Below are 9,694 nucleotides of genomic sequence, written 5' to 3' on the forward strand. Positions count from 1 at the left end.
GATGCCCTTGCTGTTCATGGCCTCTTTGTAAGCTCGAGAGCTAAGCGCAGGACCCTGATCAGAATGTAGCATACCAATTGCGTATGTGCCGATAAAGACTCACAAATCTTTTATAACAGTTCTGGCGTCAGCCGAGTGCTGGGGCCACATTTTTAAGTGAATTAAGTCTTTATTAATTATGGGACGCATTTCTCCGACTGGATTTTTGCGCTATAGACAGCCTCATGCTATCTAATAGTGGTATCTGGACTAAAGGCTGGTCAGGTTCACAACTGCGATCTCTGTTGCAGTCCTTGCAATTTTTTGCAAAATAGTAGATATCTACGCTCATTCCCGGCCACCAGTACTCCGATTGTAGTTCCATCAGAGATTTCAGGATCTCTTGGTGCCTCAGACCCAACCCCATATGTGCTTCTTGTAGTAAGAAGATTCTCCGCTTCGTGTTTGGAATTACTCTATCCCCCACTCCAGGGATTTGAGCAAACGGAACGGAGTTTGCATCACTTATGTATGTATTAATGAGTGGATAGTTGAGAGGTAATGCTGCATAATCGCCTTTTAATGAGGCTTTTACTGCCAACATGGTTTCTCCATCTATTTGTTTTTCTGAACGCTTTTCCGTGGCTACGGGAGCCGGTTGAACCGCTTCCACTGTGGCTGTGTTAGCCAATGAATTCCCTGCAACGTGAACGCCATCACGTCGATGACTCAGTGTGTGTATCACGTGAGTCTTTCGTAGTTCTTTCTTTACAAGAACTACTTGTTCTCAAAGCGTTTTATGCTTTATTGTGGCACCTGTGTCATCTTTGTAACCGTTTTTGATCCATGTCTGCATGTCACTGTTCTATGATTTGACGCAGAAATACGAATCGCACACTATTAGTGTGGCAAATTCGCGATCAGCATTTTCAAGCGCCATCTTTAAAGTTCTTATTTCAGCTCGCTGAGCTGAACATTTCCTGAGTGATTTAGTTTTGGTAATGATTGGTTTGAATTTACCAGAGCGCCAGCAACCTTTAACAATCGCACACGCTGCATCGTAGGATTTCTTTTCTACATCGTAGTGTTGTGCGAATCTGTCCATATAGATTACGCAGGTATATTGTTCTAGAGGCAGAATTTCAGCTGGCAGAGGATATTCTCGTTCATATACTAGATCATCTAGTTTTTTCAGTTTCGGGTCAAAATAGTATTTCACGTCTTCTGTAGCAAAATAATTTTCCCATTCTATCCATTTTGGATCTAAGGCCACTTTAATCAGATTACGTGGACTTGTTAACGCCTCAAGGGCATAATTTAGAATGTATGTTCTTCCGAAATTCAGGAAACCTAATATTGATTGTAAATTCTTCAGCGTTTTTTGTGCTTGGAGTACAGCACATTTCTCTAAGAAATTGTCTGCCAGGCTTTTGCCTTCACTTGATACTTCATATCCTAAAAATAGGACAGTTAGATGGGCAATTCATGACTTTTTAAAGTTGAATTTGTAACCCTCTGACGCAAACCCAAGTATTATGGTGTTCACCCTTTTTAACCACATCAATGCTTATGACATTCATCGTCAATGCTGACTTTTTTAAAATCCCATTGTTCATGACGAGCTGAGCTCGTCATGAGTGTATGGAGGTGTACATCATGACGAGCTCAGCTCGTCATGAGCGTCCAAGGAGTTAAGTGAGTCTCCAGGTCATCATCTGTGAGATAGATGTCATCGACATATAATAATGCTTGATCATCATATATTTGTAGTAACTCTGTTACCCTCGCTGAGAATAATCCTGGGCTATTCTTGAATCCCTGTGGTAGTCGGCAAAATTGTTTTTGCGATCCAATTATTGAGAAAGCGGTCAAATACCTGCTTTCCGGTGCAATGTTTTGACAGAAGAATCCATTAGAGATATCTAATGTTGTTTTATATTTTTTTCGCACAATGTTATTCATTAGTGCTGCACTATGTGAGTTTTGTACTGCAAATGTTTTACAACAGGAGTTAAGGTGTCTGTAGTCCAAAACTAGATGATATGAATTGTCTGGCTTGGAGACAGGAAACAAAGGATTGTTCATTTGAGAGGTGCATGTTTCGATCACCCCTTGATATTCAAGTTGATCTAAGATCTCCCTGACTTGTTTTTTAGCTTCATGTTTAACTGGGTACTGCCTTTGTGCAGTGGGCTGATTTTTTTTAACTGGATTTTGTGGTGAGGTGAATCGAAATTTGCCTAACAGTTGTAACGGTAAGTTTCAATTCTATTAAGGACACGGAGGCGAGGATTATGCTTTTCCTTCTTCGCTTTAAATTAATACAGAAAAACACAGCAGCCAGAAAAGCACCAACATAAGCCCTACATCCCAGAACAAGGATAAGGCTTAAAAGAAACATCAAACAAAAGACTCAGATTTGCACCATAAACTACAAATCCCATCATGTCCATCAAGTCAGTCCACAGAGTAGACCTTCTCCCATGTCCACGACAGATAGATAGGACGTCCCTCCTGTGACCACTTTCTCTTTCTTCGCGCGAGTCACGCCATGATCCTATTGGTCTTGTTTTGAACCATCATTACCTAGTAGAAAAAACAACAGCTTAAGTGGGGAGAAGAAAATATATCTCCACATGCATTAAGCACCACTAATCCAGCATTGATAACCATGACATTGCGAAACATCGTGTAAGAGAAACCTGACTACTTACTGTAGTACGGGGGGGGAACTTCCACAAGGTGGCCTGGGAGGGATAATCCTCGCCTCCGTCCTTAATAGAATTGAAACTTACCGTTACAACTGGTAGGCAAATTTCAATTCTATGTCAGGACCGGAGGCTTCAGATTATGCTAGTTTAAAGCTTACTCACCACCAAATGCGCAATGTCCACCACGGGTTTAAAATAAAACCGATTGAAAGTGGAATCAGATGACCAATCTGCCGCTCGCATAAGGTCCTCCAGACATGCTCCCAACGAGAAAGCCTTAGAAGCCATGGCCCCTCTCGCTGAGTGGGCCCCAAACTGTTTCGTATCGATGCCTGCTTCCTGCATGATCCACCTCACCCATCTGGCAATGGTGGGAAATGAGACAGCCTTGTGTGGCTTCCGCAGAGCAATAAGCAGCTGTCCCTCGCCCGGAGGGCGAATTTCTAGAGTTAACTCCTCATATGGCTTCAGGCATTGGACCACACATAACTTGGGCGCGTCTACAAAAGCTGGGTATGAAATCGCTCTGGACGCACATTTAGTGCGGCGCCCCAAAGTGAAAGTCACTCCTTCTGGAGAAAAAACTCTCTCCGAGACATCCAAGGCTCGAACATCGGAAACCCGTCGACAAGACACCAAACACAAAAGCATTGCCAACTTCGCCGAGAGTTCCTTCAATGACAGATACCTATTAGGTTGCCATGACAGAAAAAGATTCAAGACTAGATTGACATCCCAGAGAACCGAGTATCGCGGTTCTGGGGGCAAGGAGAGTCTGATGCCTCTCAGAAGCCTACAAACGAAAGGGTGTTCTCCAATCGGCGCTCCCTCCACCGGATGGTGAGCCGCCGAAATCGCTGACCGTAGCGCATTAATAGTGCGATAAACTAACCCGGCCGAAGCCGATTCTGCCAGGAAATTTAGCACTGTAACGACTCCTGCGACCAAGGGATCCAAATCCCGTCGAAGACACCAACTGGTCCATTTATTCCAGGCGGAGCGATAACGTTTCGCTGTACTAACTGCCCAGGCTTTTGACATGAAATCCTCATCTTATCTCGAAAGGCCTGGGAGCGACCAGCATCTCCTGAAAGCCGCCATGCAATGAGGTGGAGAGAGCTGTGCGTGATCAGACGATGAGGATCCCCGTCGGCGTTGAGAAGAATGTGCGGAAACTGGGGGAGTAGGATTGGAGAATCCCAAGAAAGTTCCAGAAGAACTGGAAACCAAACTTGAGATCTCCACAAGGGCGTCACCATCACCATGTCCGCCTCCTGATGGCGGAGTTGGGCCGCCGCTCGTACCACCATCGAGAAAGGGGGGAACGCATAAGCCTTCTCCAGACTCCAGTCCTGGAGGAAAGCATCCGTGGCCTCCGCCAGAGGATCCGGCCTCCAACTGAAAAACCTTGGGAGCTGCCGATCCAACCGCGATGCAAAGAGGTCCACTGAGAACGGGCCCCAAAGGTCGTTCAACCACTGGAAGACCCGAGAGTCCAGTTTCCACTGGCTGGAGTCCCGAATATGTCGGGAGTGCCAGTCTGCCACCTGGTTGGCTTGACCTGGCAAGTATTCTGCAGTCACCGACACGTGGTGAGCCAGACAATAGTCCCAAAAATCCTTCGCCAAGTCCGCTAGGGCCTTGGAGCAGGGACCGCCCAGGTGGTTGACGTACCGGACAGCCGATACGTTGTCCATTCGTAGAAGGACACAGGACCGAACCGAATCTCTGGTCCAGCAGCGCACTGCAAAGGACCCTGCCAACAGTTCCAGGCAATTTATGTGCAACCCTTGCTCTTTGGACGACCAGGCGCCGCCTGTGGAAAAATCCCCACAGCGGGCTCCCCAACCGGTCCTGCTGGCGTCAGACTCTATCACCAGGTCCGGAACCGGGCCGAAGATCGCCCTGCCATTCCAAGCCTCCATATGGGCAAGCCACCAGGCGATTTCCTTCTTCACGTCATCCGAAAGGGGAACCAATTGATCGTACGACAGGCCTCGTCTGAGGTGATATGCCTTGAGTCGTTGCATGGCCCTATAATGGATGCGGCCCAGGAAGATTGCCTAAATGGAGGAGGACAAGAGGCCCACCACCCGGGCAACCTGTCTGAGTGATGTGTGAGATCTCGAGATCGTTTGACGCAACACGTGGTGAATCTTTCTCACTTTCTTGGCCGGTAGACTCAAGGTGGAACGGACCGAGTCCACAGCAAACCCCAAGAACACTATGGTCTGGGAAGGGGAGAGGATGGACTTGTCCCTGTTGATGACAAACCCCAAGCCCTGAAGCAGAGACACCGTCTGCTGGAGCTGAAGATTCAGCGTCCTGGGACATTGAGCCATCAACAGGATGTCGTCTAAGTAGATTATCATCCGGATGCCCTGCCCCCTCAAGAACTCCACTCCTGGTCGGAGCAGCTTGGTGAAGCACCAGGGCGCCGATGAAAGCCCGAATGGAAGGGCGGTAAACTCGAACACCTGATCTCTCCACACGAATTGAAGGAAGTGCCGATGCGGAGGGTGGATTGGAACTACCAAATACGCATCTTTCAGGTCCAAACGGACCATCCAGTCGTTCGGAAGCAGCACGTCCCTCAGAAGATGGATACCTTCCATCTTGAAATGATGATAAACCAACCAACCGTTGAACTCCTTGAGGTTGATCACTGAACGCTTGCCGCCATCCATCTTCTCCACTAGGAAGACATTGCTCAGAAAACCAGCGGGGTGGAGAACCGATCGGCAAATAGCCCCTTTGCGAAGCAAATCTGAGACCTCTTTGTCGACCAGTTGCGCATCTGCCAGGGAAAAAACGATAGGACATGGAGGGGCCCCTTGGCGGGGATGATCGTATAACTCTATGCGGAAACCGCAGACTGTTTGTAAGACCCATGCGTCTGTTGTTATCGCGGCCCAAGCCTCTGGGAACAAGGCGAGCCACCCCCCAATACGGACGTGATCCGCTGAAATAACACTCACCGTTTGAACTGTTGTTTCCACGGGTGTTCTTGAATCCCCCTCGACCTCGGAAGTGCTGGCCTCTGGTAGGATAGAAGTTGTTGTAATTCGTGGAGGTGTTGTATTGACCTCTGCCGGAGCCTTGCCCTCTGTTGGCGTACTGCTGACCGCCGTGGCTGGTCGCGCGGCCCCCACCGCGACCGGCCCCACGAGAGAAATGCTGTTGGAACACTTTCTTAATGCTCGACTGGGCCCTGTCTAAGGACGTAAAGGTTGAGACAAACTTGCCTAACTCTTTTATAAAAGGGTCTCCGAAGAGGCCCCCTTGGGCCACTGCCCCTGCCTCCGAGGAGGCCAGATCTCCCAACTTTGGATCTAGTTTGATCAGGAGGGACCGCCGGCGTTCGGTCGATAGGGCGCAATTGGCGTTTCCTAGAAAGACCACCACCCTTTGCGCCCAATTGGACAGGACGTCGGGGGAAATGGCGGCTCCTGTCACCTTAGCCTCCTCCGCCATATCTTAGATCTTCGTTATTGGCCCTATAGCATCCAGTAACTTATCCTGACAAGAGCGCCAGGAACGGTCAATGCCCTTACGATGGTCCTTAACAAATTTCGCAAGGAAAGTGGCCATCTTTGGGTCCAGTTCCGGAGTGAGCGCCACCTTTCCTTCCAAAGTAGGTCTAGGGCACTCCCCCCGTAGACAGCTTTGTGCTTCCTTCTCTAGGGGCTTGCGGAGGCGACTCGCCACAAACTTTGCCACCTTGTCCCCCGGGGTCCAAGCCGCTGACCGCCCAACATGCCAGAACTATCCTGGGGTAACTCCGCAGCCGAGCTCGACGGGCGCCAAGAACGCACAGACCCATCCTCATCGTCTGTGTCTACTGGGGACGTGCCGCCAGGGGATGAGGGTGCTGTGCCCAAAGATCCCGAAGGGCCCGGGGTCGGTGGAGGTGCAGGGGTGGGCGCAGTCGCCTTGGCCAGAAAGGCGTCCCGTAGGCGCTCAAAGGCGTCTCTGTCCACACCCTGCGCCGCACCAGACTCCCCTTCCTTACAAACCTTTTTGGGAGCTGGAGGGGTATCCCCCGTCGGGGCAGGTAGAGACCCAGAATTCCCTAAGTGAGCCTATGCCACCCTCTCGCACTCCTGTATAATGCGGGCCGATAAGCGCTCTTCCATAGGCCCTACCACCTCAGTAACACAGCGGTATATAGAACTGTCCACTGCATTGAAGAACTCATCATCATTTAGGTAGCTATGAGTTTCCTCCTCCTCATAATGCTCTTCCTGATCCATCTAAAATATTTACTCACCTCCTGCTAGGGGAAGCCAATAGGAAGGGGCAGTGGATCAGGGCTGCGCAGGAAAAACCAGCGCGCTTTAAGGCAGACCACTGTCTGGGGCTTATTGGGCCGGGAGAACCGGGTTTGGGCAGCACTAAACCCTCAGCGCGCTGACCCTCTTACAGACCGGGTCTATGCCACCTCCCTGCGCGCTGTGAGAAGAGTCTACCGACTCAGCAGGCAGAATGTCAAAGCAAAATGCGCGATAATGCGCTCATGCGCAAAAAATGCCCTCAGGCGGCAAACACAGTTGCAACCGCAATACAGACCCCCCGCGGGGCGTTTGGATTAAATTGGGGGCACAGTACTGACCCAGGAGGCCTGGGCGTCAAGGTGAGGCGGCGGGGGCAGGCTCCGGCGGTCGTTCACCTCAGCGCGGCTCTCCGTGTGTGAAGAGCCGCGCTGAAACCAACGAGACGCTTTGGCTCCCCCTAGCGGCCGGATCTGCGCCGCAGATGGGAAGATCGCGTGAGGAACGAAAACAGTTCCCTCGATCGAAGAAAGGGCTCTGCAAGGCAAAACAATAGTCAGAACAATAAAAGAACAGCCTTTGAAGAGCCAGTTTAAACCCACACATAAAAAATGCCGATTACGCACAGAACAATCGAGAGAGAAATTCAAAACCACTTAACTGGCTGCGAAGCAGCAAAGAAAGAGGAAGTGGTCACAGGAGTGACGTCCTATCTATCTGTCGTGGACATGGGAGAAGGACTATTCTGTGGACTGACTTGATGGACATGATGGGATTTGTAGTTTATGGTGCAAATCTGAGTCTTTTGTTTGATGTTTCTTTTAAGCCTTATCCTTGTTCTGGGATTTAGGGCTTATGCTGGTGCTTTTCTGGCTGCTGTGTTTTTCTGTATTAATTAAAAGCGAAGAAGGAAAAGCATAATCTGAAGCCTCCGGTCCTGACATAGAATCCTCATCCCACCCTACATGATTTTTATATAAGGCAGGAGCTTGAGCCACTGCCCATTTTCTTGCCAATGTGTATTTTTTATGATTCGAGATATGATTCGAGAAGGCAGGCATTATCATTTCTTCGCCATGAGGGCACTCCCTGACAAACTCTGGTGGCCAGTCTTTCTCAGCTAACAGAATGTCATAGCCTTTTGAAAGTTTTTCCCAAAAGAGGCCTTTTATTTTCCTAGTTTTATCTCCCTCTATACGTAATGTTATTTCATATAGTTTATGGGGCACACTAACTCGTGTGTCTGCAGTTTCCATCTGAATGTATTCATTCGTGTCCACTGTCTCCAGAAGATTCATCAGGATCTTGCGAGCTATGGTCACTTCTGCTGCGCTGTCTAGCATTGTCTGTGCCCACTCTCCGTTTTTCAGTTGTGTCCTCAGAATTCTCGGCATGTTTAATTTTAATACTTGCTACCTTCTTTCTGGGAAATTGTAATTTTTTACTTTGATGAGCAGGTTCCTAGTCTTTGGACTTGACGTGCTCTTCTCTGTGTTCTGACCGTCCTCTTCTTTCCGATTTCTGTGAGGAAGATCGAGAAAGATTGAGTGAGAAAGATCGAGAGGGACGTGTATCAACATCTTGATATCTGTCTGGTTTTCTTATTTTATCCCTTTCTCTAAGGTTATATCTTTTTTCAGAGGGCTCCCTTTGGGAGACTTGTCTTCTCGGCCTGGAGATCTCTCTCTACGCTGAGGAGACCTTCGTCTGGACTGGAAATGTTTTTCCCTGGGAGTGGATTGTCTATTACCATCCCAACTCTTTTTTGGAGTTTTTAAATTATTTTTAATAAATGTTTTTTCAGGATTTTCAGTTAGTTGGGGTTTTACCGGTTTCCCACCCAAACTATCTCTTCCTAGCTCTTCATAGGATTTTTCTATGATTCTGGCGAGTTCAAATGGTTGGTCTGCTATATCTGTTTCCTTCAATTTCTGGAGGTTCTTTATATCATCCCTTGCCAATTGAACTAATTCTCTATATGCCTTTGTTAATTCTTTTAGTTTAACTAGGAGTTCTTCGCTTGACATTATTTCGTAGTCTGGGTGTGTTGCATAGTTGCATAGGACCGGCCCCGTTGCTTCTGGTCTACCTAGTGGACCGAGCCTGGTGATGTGATTATTATGTTTTAGGGCGCCATTAAACCAGAGCATGTGCGCTTGGTAATTTAGTGGGATTTCAACGTCCTCAAAAGGAGTGTATTCATCCGGAGGTTCCTCTATTTTGTAATAGTGGAAGTCTTTTGTCGTAGCGTGTGCTGCTGGAAAATTTATCCATGAATAGAATACCTCTGTCTGCCGATATTCATGTGCCCCCACCACGAATATGACTGTACCACCTTGTGATGTCAGTCCATTTTCTATTAGTTTAAGAGCTATAGTTCTTCTTATATTGACCGGAATGATTATTGCATCCGGGTCGGTGTTTTGCAGAAGTGTGTCGTCCGCTATGAGTTGAGCTGCTAGTCTAGCTTGCTCCCTCTCTTCGTCACTTTCTGACATTTTACTGACTGAAAGTTTTCTGTTGCAGATCGAGTTTCAAGGAAACAAAGATTAGGTGCACAATATTTTGGAACACTGTATCCTTCAACGTTGATCAAACCAAAAACGAATACATAGGATTCTCATCCTACTAAGTTCCGGCGGATATTAACCTTTCACCCACTCCAGACGTCTTTTGGAGTTTTTACGGGAGAAAGGGGTTCTGTGTGAAAAAGCACGACTGAGTTACTCTAGT

Source organism: Lissotriton vulgaris, chromosome 1_1, assembly GCF_964263255.1.
Source record: "Lissotriton vulgaris chromosome 1_1, aLisVul1.2, whole genome shotgun sequence".
Taxonomy (NCBI): Eukaryota; Metazoa; Chordata; class Amphibia; order Caudata; family Salamandridae; genus Lissotriton; species Lissotriton vulgaris.